Below are 17913 nucleotides of genomic sequence, written 5' to 3' on the forward strand. Positions count from 1 at the left end.
GGGTGTATCTTTCCTTTTCTCCTTTGCCTTTCACTTCTTTTCTTTACTCAGTAAGACCTCCTCAGATAATCATTTTACCTTTTTTTCATTTATTTTTCTTGGGGATGGTTTTGATTATTGCCTCCTGTACAATGTTGCAAACCTCTGTCCATAGTTCTTCAGGCACTCTGTCTACTAGATCTAATCCCTTGAATCTATTGATCACTTCCACTGTGTAATCATAAGGGATTTTATTTAGGCCATGCTTAAATGGTCCAGCAGTGTTCCCTACTTTGTTCAATTTAAGTCTGAATTTGGCAATAAGAAGTTCATGATCTAAGCTAAAGTCAGCTCTGGTCTTGTTTTTGCTGACTGTGTAGAGCCTCTCCATCTTCAGCTGCAAATAATATTAATCAACCTGATTTTGGTATTGACCATATGGTGATGTCCATGTGTATACTTGTCTCTTGTGTTGTTGGAAGAGGGTGTCTGCCATGACCAGTGTGCTCTCTTAGCAAAACTCTGTTAGCTTTTGTCCTACTTAATTTTGTATTCCAAGGCCAAACTTGCCTGTTACTCCAGGTATCTTTTGACTTCCTAGTTTTGCATTCCAATCCCCTATGATGAAAAGGAAATCTTTTTTTTTTTTTGGTATTAGTTCTAGAAGGTCATCATAAAATTGTTCAATTTTAACTTCTTCAGCATTAGTGGTGGGGGCATAGGCTTGGGTTACTGTCATATTGAATGGTTTGCCTTGGAAACAAACAGATCACTCTGCTGGTTTTGAGATTACATCCAAGTTATGCATTTCAAACTCTTTTGTTGACTCTAGTCCATTTCTTCTAAGGGATTCTTGCCCACAGTAGTAGATATAATGGTCACCTGAATTAAATTCTCCCATTCTCATACATTTTAGTTCACTGATTCCTAAAATGTTGATGTTCACTCTTGCCATCTCCCGCTTAACCATGTCAACTTACCCTGATTCATGGACCTAACATTCCAAGTTCCTATGCAATATTGCTCTTTAAAACATTGGACTTTACCTTGATCACCAGGCACATTCACAACTAAGCATTGTTTCTACTTTGGCCCAGGCTTTTTATTCTTTCTGGAGTTATTTCTCACTTGTCTTCAGTGGCATATTGAACACCTACTCACCCTGGGGGTTCATCTTCCATTGACATATCTTTTCCCCCTTTCATACTGTTCATGAGGTTTTCAAGGCAAGAATACTGAAGTGGTTTGCCGTTCTCTTATCCAGTGGACCACATTTTGTCAGAACTCTCCACCATGACTCATCTGTCTTGGGTGGCTCTCCACAGCATGGCTCATAGTTCCATTGAGTTACAGAAGGCTGTGATACATGTTATCATTTTGGTTATATTTCTGGGATTGGGGTTTTCATTTTGGAGATTGTGAGTCTTCTGCATTGGCCCATAGTAAAGTAATGACAAAGTACACAGAGGATAAAAACCTGCCATTCCAGCCATTTTAAAGTGCACACCTCAGTGGCCCAAAGGGGACTCTGGCCCTCTTTGGAAAGCAACACTGCTTGGCTCCACAGGATGAGCCACCCTCAGCTCTCCTGCTATGGGGCACCCATCCTTTCCCTCAACTGACCACCTTAATTTTTTAAGCCTGCTTTTATGTGAAATTATGGTATTTGACTGAGCGACTTCACTTTCACTTTTCACTTTCATGCATTGGAGAAGGAAATGGCAACCCACTCCACTGTCCTTGCCTGGAGAACCCCGGGGATGGGGGAGCCTGGTGGGCTGCCATCTATGGGGTTGCACAGAGTCGGACACGATTGAAGTGATTTAGCAGCAGCAGCAGCAGCAGCAGCATGGTATTTTAAATTAAATGTAAAATTTTCCAAAGTCAGCTTATTTTACCTAGGACAAGTATATTTATATAATAAACACTTATATTTATTTTGAATTATAATTGAATAAGTTCATTTAAAAACTTGAACAAGCTGTGGCACAATCAGATTCTGTTTAGACACTACAAGTGCAAATTCAATCTGTAGGTTTCATGGACCAAAGAAAGAATGCTGAGATCTCAGTGAGGAACTTTGGCTTGGTGGGACTGGTCCTGAGTGACTGGGTGAATGATGAAACCTTCCTGAACCTCAGTTTTCTCATCTATAATAATGAAACAACTGGATTAGATTGCACGTATATTCCTTTCCAGCTCCAACATTTTGAACTTTTGTCCCATATACTCAAACCATCAAAACCAATTTTGCTATCATTTGGTTATTAATTTTACTCTTAACTTTGTAAGTATGTATGTATGGGAATGATTTCCACTGAAATCCATAAAAAATTAACTTTATTTAAATGAATAATGATAGGAAAAAATTACTTTGGATGTTTAATCTCTAAGAGGTATACTTTTCTAATGGCTTCCCTCTAAATATCTTCATGTTGGCAATAAGCTGCACATAGTGGTGCTCTCTAGGTAGTGTGTTTCAGATGGACTTTATTTCACTTTTACATGATAAATAATCAAAGTTGGTTCATAAGGATTTATTTTCTGGAGAGATTTGGAGGAAATTTCTGATATTTCTGATATTTTTCTAAAGCTACAAGTGAGATTCTATATGTTGTGTAGAATTTAAAGAGAAACTGCTTTTGATTTTTTTTAACAACTGAACTGTCCTATTTGAGATGTTCTAAAAAATGTCTGCCTAAAAAGGAGCTGAAAAATGATTATAAAATTATTTTGGTATCATTTACTGGAGAAAAATGTATAATATTGACTAACATTAACATGCCAGCATATATTAAAAAACAACTTGCAAAGTTGCTAGTTACTACAATATCATTTAAAGCAACTGATTTTGGAATCTAAAGAAAATAAAACAAATACACCATGACAGAAATAGACTTACAGAGAACACACTAGTGGTTACCAGAAGGGAGAGCAGTGGGGAGAGGGATTAAATACATAAACAGGATTAAGAGGTACAAATTACTATATATATAATAAATAAATTATAAGGAATATATTGTACAGCACAGGGAATATAATCAATATTTTATAACTATGTATGGAATATTATTAATAAAATAATATTGAATCACTATGTTGTACACCTAAGACTAATATAATACTGTAAGTAAAATATATTTCAATGAAAAATAAAAAGGTTATTATAAGATATTACTTTGCTGTACAAATGAAATATTTTAAATTAATGTATAGTTGAATTTAAGACAAATAAACCTGCAATAAATAAATAAAGCAAGCAATGAGTGAATAGAAAGATTTATCTTTTTTTTGCTTGAAATAACTTCCACACTGACTTCCACACCTGGCTATGTACTTTCTAAGATCCTGAGTTTTCTCTGGAATACATTATGGTTTACAACATACAATCTCTTACAATTATAAGTGCATGTAATCTCGGATTTGTGATGACAAACTTGAACATAATTCAAGTGATTTGGTCTCTTTTAAGTGTTACACTCTCCTTAGTAACACTAACAATGCAATAGAGAATGAGAACTGTGTAGACACTAAATAAGTCCCTACTGACAGAGGCTATGTGTAGCAGGACTGCTTGTGGGTGCAAGTTCAGATATACAAAGCATTTATTAAACCAGATTCCATCACTTCAAGATGTTACTGAATTTTCAAAGCTTTGAATATAGTAAGCATTAACAAAGTATAGATAGATAGATAGAAGCATATATAATGAGAACTGCCTCTAGAATAGATACCCTCTTGGTGTGAATGTGTACATCTCTCCTTTTAAAAATAATTGCTCTTGGATTGTCGACCTCATTAGAAATTACTCAAACACATTGCTTTTTATGGCTGAGTAATATTAATATTCCATTGTATTAATATATATGTACCACAGTTCTTTATCCATTTATCTGTTGATGGACATCTAGGTGGCTTCCATGTTCTAGCTATTGTAGAGTGGTTCAATGAACATTGGGGTACATGAGTCTATTATACAAAGTGAGTAAGTCAGAAAGAGAAAAACAAATATTGTATATTAAGGCATATGTATGGAATCTAGAAAGGTGGTACTGATGAACATATTTGCAGGACAGCAATGGAGATGCAAACATAGAGAACAGATTTGTGGACACAGTAGAGGAATGAGAGGGAAGGACAAATTGAAAGAGTAATATTGAGACATGTGCAAACGAGGTAGCCAGTGGAAATTTGCTGCATGATACAGGGAACTCAAACTTGGTGCTCTGTGACAACCTAGAGGGGTGGGATGGAGTGGGAGGTGAGTTGGAGCTTCAGGAGGGAGGGGACATATGTATATCTATGGCTGATTCATGTGACATATGGCAGAAACTAACAAAATACTATAAAGCAATTTTCTTCTTATTTTTAAATGTAACAAGAAAAATATTCAAAATAAATTAGAAAAATTTTCTGAGCTATATAAAAAAGTTTGTTTAAACACATTGAATTGTTGCATTTCAGGAAAGACTAATCAAGAGGTACATTTTTGAAAAAAAAACCTTGAATTACAAGAATAAAGAAAAATATTTTAAAAAATAAATAAAATAAGTCCTCTTTAGACTGAATTCTAATAACCCAATCCAGTGAAAAATCTTAACATAATTGGTCCACATTATTTCCTGCTATATAATTTTATATATATTTTCTTTAGTTGTGGCTATTTTTATACTACTAATGAAAAGGGCTTTGCTTGTTATAGCATCTTCTGCATCATATTCTAAGATCTTTTTTTTTTCCTGGAAACTTAAGGAAAATGAAATGTACATAATGATGCAGTCATATCTGCCATTTGAATCACTCTGAAGAATGCTACATTAACTGTTCTTTCCACAATAAATAATGGAATAGTTATTTCTAATAAAATATTTCACAATAAATTATTGTGCTAATAAATTACTTATTATTTATAAAGTATCATGATAATAAATTACTTATAAATAAATTATATATTTCACAGTAAATTATTTCTAAGTATTCCAAATACAATTAGGTTCTAAAAATATTACAGAATATATTTTCAAAGCATTTTTTTAAATTCAGAGAATGCCATTCAAAACTTTGAAAATACTCATTCTTGCCTAAAGCAGAAACATAAACATAATTAAAAAAAAAAAACCTACCTGGAATTTAATCATTCCGTCACAATTCATTATGTTAAAAAATAAAGAATAGTTTGGGAGATGTCCTAAAGCCTTGGATTGATTCCTCTGATTTTTTAGGTCTGAATTGAACATAAAAATTATATCCTGTGACATGATGAAAACACAGTTCTGTATGTGTAACTGTTATAAAGCAATGCTGACACCTACAGAGAATGTATGCAAATATCCAGGTTTAATTGCTGTGTACTTCATTGACTGGTATTAATACTTTAAATTCCAGTTATCTTGATATGCAAAAATGAAACACCTTAAGTTTGATTGTTGCCTTTAAAAAGGATATTTGATTTAAATTAAAAGGATATTTTATTGTCTGTTCAAGAAACCTAATTGTTTAAGCATTATTATTTGAGTGTCAAATCAAAATGATTTGGTTATTTTAACAGTCAAGGGTGCAACTTATCTTACCTGCCTCATTGCTGTGGGTCCATCTGCTGATGTCAGCTGATGACCTGTGTGAAATATACTCACAGTGAAAAATAAATAAACATGTTTATTCTTTTTCCTCCTGCATTTTGTGCAGTATTTCTAGGCGGGAGGAGAGCTAGTTTCCTCTTTCTGGGAGAATTAAGACAGGATGTTTCCAAATCTATTGCTGGAGGCCAGGGAGAAGTATAAACTACTTTTATCCAATATTTTCTCTATCAGCCCTTCAATTCTGTGTTGTAGAACTAGTCCCCTCAAATTAAAGCACATATGAAGTCAATCCAAAGAATACTTTTTTTTTTTATGTAAACAAAACTCACTACTTTCCTTAGTGAGTATTAATGAAAGGAAGGCAAAATAACAAATTCTTTATTAACAAATATTTGAAAGCCTACTTGTCTTGGGGAAAAATCAGGCTCCTAGAGTGGGCTGGAGGAAGCACAAGTTGGAATCAAGATTGCCAGGAGAAATACCTCAGATATGCATATGACACCACCCTTATGGCAGAAAGTGCAGAAGAACGAAAGAGCCTCTTGATGAAAGTGAAAGAGGAAAGTGAAAAAGTTGGCTTAAAGCTCAACATTCAGAAAACTAAGATCATAGCATCTGGTCCCATCACTTCATGGCAAATAGATGGGGAAAGAGTGGAAACAGTGGCTGACTTCATTTTTCTGGGCTCCAAAATCACTGCAGATGGTGACTGCAGCCATGAAATTAAAAGACGCTTGCTCTTCAGAAGGAAAGTTATGAACAACTGGACAACATGTTAAAAAGCAGAGACATTACTTTGCCAACAAAGGTCCGTCTAGTCAAGGTTATTGTTTTTCCAGTGGTCATCTATGGATGTGAGAGTTGGACTATTAACAAAGCTGAGCACAGAAGAATTGATTCTTTTGAACTGTGGTGTTGGAGAAGACTCTTGAGAGTCCCTTGGACTGCAAGGAGATCCAACCAGTCCATCCTAAAGGAGATAAGCCCTCTGTGTTCATTGGAGGGACTGATGTTGAAGCTGAAACTCAAATACTTTGGTCACCTGATGCAAAGAGCTAACTCATTTGAAAAGACCCTGATGCTGGGAAAGATTGGGGGCAGGAGGAGAAGGGGATGACAGAGGATGAGATGGTTAGATGGCATCACCGATACAATGGACATGGGTTTGGGTGAACTCCGGGAGTTGGTGATGACGAGGCTTGGTGTGCTGCAGTTCATGGAGTTGCAAAGAGGCAGACACGATTGAGCTACTGAACTGAACTGAACTGAAGAGTGATGAATAATCAGAGTTCATTGATTCTAATTTAAAGCTCAATATCCAACTAGCTACTCTGACAGAAAATGTCCTATTTATTTGCAATAAAAACAACAAAGAATTATTTATTTTTTAATGAAAGTCCAGCAGCTTTATAAAGAAAATGTAGAAAACTTTATTGAGAGACAATAAAGTTGACTTAAATGAATGTGAGAAACATGTTCCTGAAAACTTAGATTAGTATAGAGATGTTAATTACCTCTTAATTAATTTGTAGATTTTATGTAATTGTAAAAAAACTTTCGGTGGAGTTTTATTTGCTTAAATCTATTAGAAATTGTGGAAATCAGGGTTTTCCAGAGAAGCCACCATAATAGGAGACATATACATAAATCTCTGGGGCCCACCCACATTGGGGAAGGCAAATTGCTTTACTCAGTCTGTTGATTCAGATGTTTATCTTATTCGGAAATAATCTCACAAACACACCCAGTCCATAAGATTAGCCACTACAGAAGTTCGTGGGTAAAACTAGCAAAGAGAATTTTGCTAACGAAGACTCAGAACATTGTTAGCAAATAATTATATGCCTGAATAAATGTGTATTCCATAATATAAATTATATATCATAATAAATATCAGTCAGTTCAGTCGCTCAGTTGAGTGCGATCTTTGCAACCCCATGAATCTCAGCACGCCAGGCCTCCCTGTCCATCACCAACTCCAGGAGTTACCCAACTCATGTCCGAGTCAGTGATGCCATCCAGCCATCTCATCCTCTGTTGTTCGCTTCTCCTCTGGCCCGCAATCCACCCCAGCATCAGGGTCTTTTCCAATGATTCAACACTTCTCATGAGGTGGCCAAAGTATTGGAGTTTCAGCATCAGTCCTTCCAATGAACACCCAGGCCTGATCTCCTTTAGGATGAACTGTGTGGAACTGCTTACAGTCGAAAGGACTCTCCAGAGTTGTCTCCAATGCCACAGTTCAAAAGCATCAATTATTCAGTGCTCAGCTTTCTTCACAGTCCATCTCTCACATCCATACATGACCACTGGAAAAACCATAGCCTTGACTAGACAGACCCTTGTTGCCAAAGTAATGTCTCTGCCTTTTAATATGCTGTCTAGGTTGGTCATAATTTTCCTTCCAAGGAGTAAGCGTCTTTGAATTGTATGGCTGCAATCACCATCTACAGTGATTTTGAAGCCCAAAAAAATAAAGCCTGACACTGTTTCCCCATCTATTTGCCATAAAGTGATGAGATCAGATGCCATGATATAGTTTTCTCAATGCTGAGCTTTAAGCCAACTTTTTCACTCTCCTCTTTCACTCTCCTCAAGAGGCTTTTTAGTTCATCTTCACTTTCTGCCATAAAGGTGGTGTCATCTGCATATCTGAGGTTATTGATATTTCTCCCGGCAATCTTGATTCCATCTTGTGGTTCTTCCAGGAGAGCGTTTCTCATGATGTACTATGCATAGAAGTTAAATAAGCAGGGTGACAATATACAGCCTTGATGTACTTCTTTTCCTATTTGGAACCAGTCTGTTGTTCCATGTCCAGTTTTTTGTTTTTTGTTTTTTTTTAATTTTATTTTATTTTTAGACTTTACATAACTGTATTAGTTTTGCCAAATATCAAAATGAATCCACCACAGGTATACACGTGTTCCCCATCCTGAACCCTCCTCCCTCCTCCCTCCCCATTCCATCCCTCTGGGTCGTCCCAGTGCACCAGCCCCAAGCATCCAGTATCGTGCATCGAACCTGGACTGGCAACTCATTTCATACATGATATTTTACATGTTTCAATGCCATTCTCCCAATCTTCCCACCCTCTCCCTCTCTCACACAGTCCATAAGACTGTTCTATACATCAGTGTCTCTTTTGCTGTCTCGTACACAGGGTTATTGTTACCATCTTTCTAAATTCCATATATATGCGTTAGTATACTGTATTGGTGTTTTTCTTTCTGGCTTACTTCACTCATGTCCAGTTTTAACTGTTGCTTCCTGACCTGCATATAGGTTTCTCAAAAGGCAGATCAGGTGGTCTGGTATTCCCATCTCTCAGAATTTTCCACAGTTTATTGTGATCCACACAGTCAAAGGCTTTGCCAAGGTCAACAAAGCAGAAATAGATGTTTTTCTGGAACTCTCTTGCTTTTTTGATGATCCAGCAGATGTTGGCAATTTGATCTCTGGTTCCTCTGCCTTTTCTAAAACCAGCTTGAACATCTGGAAGTTCACAGTACACGTATTGCTGAAGCCTGGCTTGGAGAATTTTGAGCATTACTTTATTAGCGTGTGAGATGAGTGCAGTTGTGTGGTAGTTGGAGCATTCTTTGGCATTGCCTTTCTTTGGGATTGGAATGGAAACGGACCATTTCCAGTCCTGTGGCCACTGCTGAGTTTTCCAAATTTGCTGGCATATTGAGTGCAGCACTTTCACAACATCATCTTTCAGGACTTGAAATAGCTCAACTGGAATTCCATCACCACTAGCTTTGTTCGTAGTGATGGTCTCTAAAGCCCACTTGACTTCACATTCCAGGATGTCTGGCTCTAGGTGAGTGATCACACCATTATGATTATCTGGGTGGTGAAGATCTTTTTTGTACAATTCATCTGTGTATGGTTGCCACCTTTTCTTAATATCTTCTGCTTCTGTTAGGACCATATCATTTCTGTCCTTTATTGTGCCCATCTTTGCATGAAATATTCCCTTAGTATGTCTAATTTTCTTGAAGAGATTCTAGTCTTTCCCATTCTGTTGTTTTCCTCTGTTTCCTTACATTGATCACAGAGGAAGGATTTCTTATCTCTCCTTGCTATTCTTTGAAACTCTGCATTCAAATGCTTGTATCTTTCCTTTTCTCCTTTGCTTTTTTTTCTGTTTTTTTTTTATTTTATTTTTAAACTTTACATAATTGTATTAGTTTTGCCAAATATCACTTCTCTTCTTTTCACAGCTATTTGTAAGGCCTCCTCAGACAGCCATTTTGCTCTTTTTCATTTCTTTTCCATGCGGATGGTTTGATCCCTATCTCCTCTACAATGTCACAAACCTCAGACCATAGTTCATCAAGCACTCTCTCTATTAGATTTAGTCCCTTAAATCTATTTCTCACTTCCACTGTATAATCATAAGGGATTTGACTTAGGGCATACCTGAATGGTCTAGTGGTTTTCCCTACTTTCTTCAATTTAAGTCTGATTTTTGCAATAAGGAGTTCATGATCTGAGCCACAGTCAGCTCCTGGTCTTGTTTTTGCAGACTGTATAGAGCTTCTCCATCTTTGGCTGCAAAGAATATAATCAATCTGATTTCAGAGTTGACCATCTGGTGATGTCCATGTGGAGAGTCTTCTCTTGTGTTGTTGGAAGAAGATGTTTGCTAGGACCTGTGTGTTCTCTTGGCAAAACTATTAGCCTTTGCCCTGCTTCATTCCGTATTCCAAGGCCAAATTTGCCTGTTACCCCAGATGTTTCTTGACTTCCTACTTTTGCATTCCAGTCCCCTATAATGAAAAGGACATCTTTTTTGAGTGTTAGTTCTAAAAGGTCTTGTAAGTCTTCATAGAATCATTCAACTCCAGCTTCTTCAGCATTACTGGTTTTGGCTTAGGCTTGGATTACTGTACTATTGAATGGTTTGCCTTGGAAATGAACAGAGATCATTCTGCCATTTTTGAGATTGCGTCCAAGTACTGCATTTCAGACTCTTTTGTTGACCATGATGGCTACTCCATTTCTTCTGAGGGATTCCTGCCCACAGTAGTCTATATAATGGTCATCTGAGTTAAATTCACCCATTCCAGTCCATTTTAGTTCACTGATTCCTAGAATGTTGACAATCACTCTTGCCATCTCCTGTTTCACCACTTCCAATTTACCTTGATTCATGGACCTGACATTCCATGTTCCTATGCAATATTGCTCTTTACAGCATCAGACCTTGCTGCTATCACCAGTCACATCCACAGCTGGGTATTGTTTTTGCTTTGGCTCCATCTCTTCATTCTTTCTGGAGTTATTTCTCCACTGATCTCCAGTAGCATATTTGGCACTTACCTACCTGGGGAGTTCCTCTTTCAGTATCCTATCATTTTGCCTTTTCATACTGTTCATGGGGTTCTCAAGGCAAGAATACTGAAGTGGTTTGCCATTCCCTTCTCCAATGGACCACATGGATTGAAAATAATAATTAGAATATTGTAGCACTATATAGGCAGACACTTAAAAAGAATAGAATCTATAGTTTGTGAGTAGATTCCCATATCACAAATATTGTGAAAGGAAGAATCAGTCAGTAAAATGGTGTTAAAATTGATTTCCTAGTTTATTAAATCAGGGAAAATACAGATAAAAATGCAGAACCTAAATTGCATATTTAAAAGAAAATATCAAAATTTAGCAAAAGGTTTACAGTGATTATAAAAAAACAAAAACCTATAAGGAAAATCCAAAATGGCCAATTGAAAACTAGGCAAGGATTTTAAAAAGGTCATTTTCAGAAAAAATAATACAAATATTTAATAGATAAAAGAAAAATTGTTCAACATCACTAGTATATAATCAGATAAATTCTAGTTAATGTTATAGTTTTTTGGAAATTAAAGTTGTCAAAGATGAAAAATAGATTATATTCAGTACTGAGTCAGTATTAAGTAGGTATATGAGAGTGTATATGTTAAGAATACACAGTCTGATATATTGCTGATAGAACATTAACATAGTAAATCCCTCTGAAAAGATAATGTATGAGATTAATTATCATACTTTTTGACATTAATTTCACTATACGCTTTTATCTTATGGAATTATGCTAAGAAACATATTCTAAGAAAATTACAAAAGTAGCTTAAGATATTAATACATTAGTACATTTACTGAAGCAACACAAACTTGGGCATTGTCTAAATGTTCAACAATTGAGGAGAACACATGTACAACCATGGCGGATGCATGTTGATGTATGGCCAAACCAATACAATATTGTAAAGTCAAAAAAAATAATAATAATTAAAAAAAAAGAGAGAGAGAGAGAAAAAAGAGAAATCAGGAAGATGATTTTGCTACTTCCATGAGGTAGAATTTTATGTAGGTATTAAGAAAATATTTTCAAAGAAATTTTAATATATAAGACAGAAAATTCACCAAGATAAGAAATATGGCTATCATGTGGGGTAAAGTCAGGATGGAAAGACCAATTTGAGTGAAGAAATTAACTTGGATGTGTTGAATTTCAACTGAATAAGAAGTAGCCAGACAAAGAATGGCAATTGAATACATAAGACTTGAGCACAGAGGAGATGTTGTTGTTGTTGTTGTTGTTGTTGTTGTTCAGTCACTTAGTCGTGTCCAGTTCTTTGCAACTCCAGGGACTGAAGCATCCAGGTTTGCCTGTTCTTCACCATGTCCTGGAGTTTGCTCAAATTCATGTCCATTGAGTTGGTGATGCCATTCAATCATCTTGTCCTCTGTTGTCCCCATCTTCTGTCTTCAATCTTTCCCAACATCAAGGTCTTTTCCAATAAGTTGGCTTTTTGCATCAGATGGCCTAAGTATTGGAGCTTCAGCTTCAGCATCAGTCCTTCCAGTGAATATTCAGGATTGATTTCCTTTAGGATTGACTGGTTTGATCTCCTTACAGTCCAAGGTACTCCCCAAACTTTTCTGCAACATCAGGGTTTGAAACCATCTATTCTTCAGTTCTCAGCCTTCTTGATGGTCCAATTCTCACATCTGTACATGAATACTGGAAAAAACCATAGCTTTGACTAGATGGACCTTTGTCAGCAAAGGAATGTCTCTGCTTTTTAATACTCTGTCTAGGTTTGTAATATCTTTTTGCCTTTTCATACTGTTTATGGGGTTCTCAAGGCAAGAATGCTGAAGTGGTTTGCAATTCCCTTCTCCAGTGGACCATGTTTTGTCAGACTCCATGATGACCCATCAATCTTGGGTGGCCCTACATGGCATAATTCACAGTTTAATAGAGTTAGACAAGGCTGTGGTCCCTGTGATCAGTTTCATTTATTTTCTGTGATTGTGGTTTTCATTTGGTCTGCCCTCTGAGAGATAAGGATAAGAGGCTTATGGAAGCTTCCTGATGGAAGAGACTGACTGTGGAGGAAACTGGGTCTTGTTCTGATGGGTGAGGCCATACTGAGTAAATCTTTAATTCAATTTTCCGTTGATGGGCAGGCCTGTGTTCCCTCTCCTTTGACCTGAGGCCAAACTATGGTGGAGGTAATGAAGATAATGGTGACCTCCTTCAAAAGGTCTCATGCAAGAATACAGAAGAACTGTACAAAAATGGTCTTCATAATTCAATAACCACAATGGTGTGATCACTCACCTAGAGCCAGAATCCTGGAATCGAAGTCAAGTGGGCCTTAGAAAGCATCATTACAAACAAAGCTAGTGGAAGTGATGGAATTCCAGTTGAGCTATTTTTCAAATCCTAAAAGATGATGCTGTGAAGTGCTACATTCAATATGCCAGCAAATTTGGAAACCTCAGCAGTGGCCACAGGACTGGAAAAAGTCCTTTTTCATTCCAATCCCAAAGAAAAGCAATGCCAAAGAATGTTCAAATTACTGCACAATTGCACTCATTTCACAGGCTAGCAAAGTAATGCTCAAAATTCTCAAGCCTGGCTTCAACAGTATGTGAATGGTGAACTTCCAGATGTTCAAGTTGGATTTAGAAAAGTCAGAATGAGAAACAAATTGCCAACATACATGGATAACTGAAAACACAAGATAGTTCCAGAAAAACATCTATTTCTGCTTTATTGACTATGCCAAAGCTTTTGACCGTGTGCATCACAACAGACTGTGGAAAATTCTTAAAGAGTTGAAAACACCAGACCACCTAATTTGCCTCCGGAGAAATATATATGCTGGTCAAGAAGCAACAGTTAGAAGCATGAAACAACAGACTGGTTCCGAATTGGGGAAAGAGTATGTCAAGGCTGTGCATTGTCAACCTGCCTATTTATCTTATATGTTCAGTTCTGTTCAGTTGCTCAATCGTTTCTGACTCTTTGTGACCCCATGGATTGGAGCATGCGAGGGCCTCCCTGTCCATCACCAACTCCTGGAGTTTACTCAAACTCATGCCCATTGAGTAAGTGATGCCATCCAACCATCTTATCCTCTGTCATCCCTTCTCCTCCTTCCTTCAATCTTTCCAGCATCAGGGTCTTTTCAAATCAGCCAGTTCTTCCCATCAGGTGGCCAAAGTATTGGAGTTTCAGCTTCAGCATCAGTCCTTCCAATGAATATTCAGGACTGATTTCCTTTAGGATGGACTGGTTGGATCTCCTTGCTGTCCAAGGGACTCTCAAGAGTCCTCTCCAACATCACAGTTCAAAAGCATCAATTCTTCAGTGCTCAGCTTTCTTTATAGTCCAACTCTCACATGCATACATGATAATTGAAAAATCATAGCCTTGAATAGACAGACTTTTGTTGGCAAAGTAATGTCTCTTATTTTTAATATACTGTCTAGTTTGGTCATAAGTTTTATTCCAAGGAACAGCATCATTTAATTTCATGGGTTGCAGTCACCATCTGCAGTGATTTTGAGCCCAGAAAAATAAAGTCAACCACTGTTTCCCCATGTATATACCTTAAACTGATGGGACCAGGTGCCATGATCTTAGTTTTGTGAATGTTGAGGGTTTTTTTTTTTAAATATAAATATATTTATTTTAATTTGAGGCTAAATACTTTACAATATTGCATTGGTTTTGCCATACATCAACATGAATCCACCATGGGTGTACACGTGTTCCCCATCCTGAACCCCTCTCCCACCTCCCTCCCCATACCATCCCTCTGGGTCATCCCAGTGTACCAGCCCCAAGCATCCTGTATCATGCAAGGAACCTGGACTTGCGATTTGTTTCATATATGATTTAAGCCTACTTTTTCACACTCCTCTTTCACTTTCATCAAGAGCCTCTTTAGTTCTTCTTTGTTTTCTGCCGTAAGTGTGGTGTCATCTGCATTTCTGAGGTTATTGATATTTTGACCGGCAATCTTGATTCCACCTTGTGCTTCATACAGTTCAGCGTTTCTCATGATGTACTCTGTATATAAGTTAAATAATCAGTGTGACAATATACAGCCTTAACACACTCCTTTCCTGATTTGGAAACAGTCTTTTTTTTTCCATGTCCAGTTCCAGCTGTTGCTTCTTGACTTGTATACAGATTTCTCTGGAGGCAGATCAGGAGGTCTGGTGTTCCCATCTCTTTCAGAACTTTCTACAGTTTGTTGTGATGCACACAGTCAAAGACTTTGGCATAGTCAATAAAGCAGAAATAGATGATTTTCTGGAACTCTCTTGCTTTTTGAATGATCCAGCAGATGTTGGCAATTTCGTCTGCCTTTTCTAAATCCAGCTTGAACATCTGGCATTTCATGGTTCACATACTGTTGAAGCCTGGCTTGGAGAATTTTGAGCATTACCTTGCTAGCGTGTGAGATGAGTGCAACTGTGTGGTAGTTTGAGCATTCTTTGGCATTACCTTTCTTTGGGATTGGAATGAAAACTGGCCATTTCCAGTCCTGTGGCCACTGTTGAGTTTTCCACATTTGTTGGTATATTGAGTGCAGAAGTTTCACAGCATCATCTTTTAGGATTTGAAACAGCTCAACTGGAATTCCATCACCTTCACTAGCTTTGTTCATAATGATGCTTCCTAAGGCCCACTTGACTTTTCATTCCCAGATGTCTGGCTCTAGGTGAGTGATCACACCATCATGATTATCTGGGTAATAAGGATCTTTTTTGTATAGTTCTTCTGTGTTTTCTTGCCACCTCTTTTTAATATTTTCTACTTCTGTTAGGTCCATACTATTTCTGTTTTTATTGTGCCCATCTTTGTATGAAAATTTCCCTTGGTATCTCTAATTTTCTTGAAGAGATCTCTAGTCTTTCCCATTCTATTATTTTCCTCTATTTCTTTGCATTGATATCTGAGGAAGGTTTCTTATCTCTCCTTGCTGTTGTTTGGAACTCTGCATTCAAATGGGTATATCTTTCCTTCATGCCGGGCTGGATGAAGCAAAAGCTGGAATCAAGATTGCTGGGAGAAATATCAATAACCTCAGATATGCAGATGACACCACACTTATGGCAGAAAGTGAAGAAAAACTAAAAAGCCTCTTGATGAAAGTGAAAGAAGAGTGTGAAAAAGTAGGCTTAAAACTCAACACTCAGAAAACTAAGATCATGGCATCTGGTCCCATCACTCAGGGCAAATAGTTGTGGAAACAATGAAAACGGTGAGAGACTTTATTTTTTCTGGGCTCCAAAATCACTGCAGATGGTGACAGCAGCCTTGAAATTAAAACATTCTTGTTCCTTGGAAGAAAAGTTATGACCAACCTAGACAGCATATTAAAAAGCAGAGACATCACTTTGCCAACAATGGTCCATCTAGTCAAAACTATGGTTTTTCCAGTAGTCATGTATGGATGTGAGGGACTTTAAAGATAGGTGAATGCTGAAGAATTAATGGTTTTGAACTGTGGTATTGGAGAAGACTCTTGAGAATCCCTTGGATGCAAGGAAATCCAATCAGTCAATCCTAAAGGAAACCAGTCCTTAATACTCATTGGAGGGACTGATGCTGAAGCTGAAACTCCAATACTTTGGCCACCTGATGGGAAGAACTGACTGATTTGAAAAGATCCTGATGCTGGGAAAGATTGAAGGCAGAAGGAGAAGGAGACGCCAGAGGATGAGATGGTTGGATGGCATCACTGACTCCATGGACATGAGTTTGAGGAAGCTCTGGGAGTTGGTGATGGACAGGGAAGTCTTTGTGCTGCAGTCCATGGGGTCACAAAGAGTCAGACATGACTGAGCTACTAAACTCACTGACTCACTGTTGCCATTGCTTCCCCATCCCATGAAGTGATGGGACCAGATGCCATGATCTTAGTTTTTTGTATGTTAAATTTTAAGCCACCTTTTTCACTCTTTCACTTTCCTCAAGGGACTGTTTCTTTCCTCTTCACTTTCTGCCGTTAGGTGGTGTCATCTTCATATCCGAGGTTATTGATATTTTTCCTGGAAATCTTGACTCCAGCTTATGTCTATGCTTCATCCAGCCTGGCATTTCGCATGATGTACTCTGCATATGAGTTAAATAAGCAGGGTGATGATATCAGCCTTGATGTGCTCCTTTCCCGATTTTGAGGCAGTCAGTTCCATGCCTGATTCTAACCGTTGCTTCCTAACCTGCATAGTTTTTTCAGGAGACAGGTAAGGTGGTCTGGTATTCCCATCTCTTGAAGAATTTTCCAATTTCTTATGATCCAGTTTGTTGTGATCCACAGTCAGCGGCTTTAGCAGTGAACGCATTAAAGGCATCAGCAATGAAACAAATGTTTTTCTCTGGAACTCTCTTGCTTTATCTTTGATCCAACGAATGTTGACAATTTGATAACTGGTTCCTCTGCCTTTTCTAAATCCAGCTTGTACATCTGGAAGTTCTCAGTTCATGTATTGTTGAAGCGTAGCTCGAAGGGTTTGAATATTACCTTGCTAGCATGTGAAATGAGTGCAATTATGTGGTAGTTTGAACATTCTTTGGCATTACCCTTCCTTGGGATTTGAATGAAAACTGACCTTTCCAGTCCTGTGACCACTGTGGAGTTTTCCAAACTTGCTGGTGTAAGTGTAGCACTTTCACAGGATCATATTTTGGGATTCGAAATAGCTCAGCTCGAATATCATCACCTCCACTAGCTAGTGATGCTTCCTAAGGCCCACGTGACTTCTCTCTCCAGGATGCCTGGTCTAGGTCAGTTATTACACCTCATGGTTATCCAGACCTTTAAGTCTTTTTTTTTTTTTTTTTTTTTGGTGTAGTTCTTCTCTGTATTCTTGCCACCTCTTCTTAATATCTTCTACTTCTGTTAGGTTCATACTGTTTCTGTCCTTTATTTTGCCCATCTTTGCATGAAATGTTCCCTTGGTATCTCTGATTTTCTTGAAGAGATCTCATTTCCCCATTCTACTCTTTTCCTCTGTTTCTCTGCATTGATCCCTGAGGAAGGCTTTCTTATCT

At 37.5% G+C, this 17913-nt stretch overlaps 1 long non-coding RNA gene across 1 annotated transcript in view; it reads right to left on the reverse strand.

Moving 5' to 3' along the window:
• Nucleotides 1-1958: 1958 nt before the first annotated feature.
• LOC129630028 (uncharacterized) overlaps nucleotides 1959-17913 on the reverse strand; it is a 34184-nt gene continuing 18229 nt past the window's right edge. The window contains exons 2-3 of the long non-coding RNA XR_008703472.1: nucleotides 5550-5593; nucleotides 1959-2129 (exon numbers count right to left, since the gene is read on the reverse strand). This is a non-coding gene — a long non-coding RNA (uncharacterized LOC129630028). The remainder of the gene's footprint in view (nucleotides 2130-5549; nucleotides 5594-17913) is intronic.

This window comes from Bubalus kerabau, chromosome 16, assembly GCF_029407905.1.
Source record: "Bubalus kerabau isolate K-KA32 ecotype Philippines breed swamp buffalo chromosome 16, PCC_UOA_SB_1v2, whole genome shotgun sequence".
NCBI classification, from domain to species: domain Eukaryota; kingdom Metazoa; phylum Chordata; class Mammalia; order Artiodactyla; family Bovidae; genus Bubalus; species Bubalus kerabau.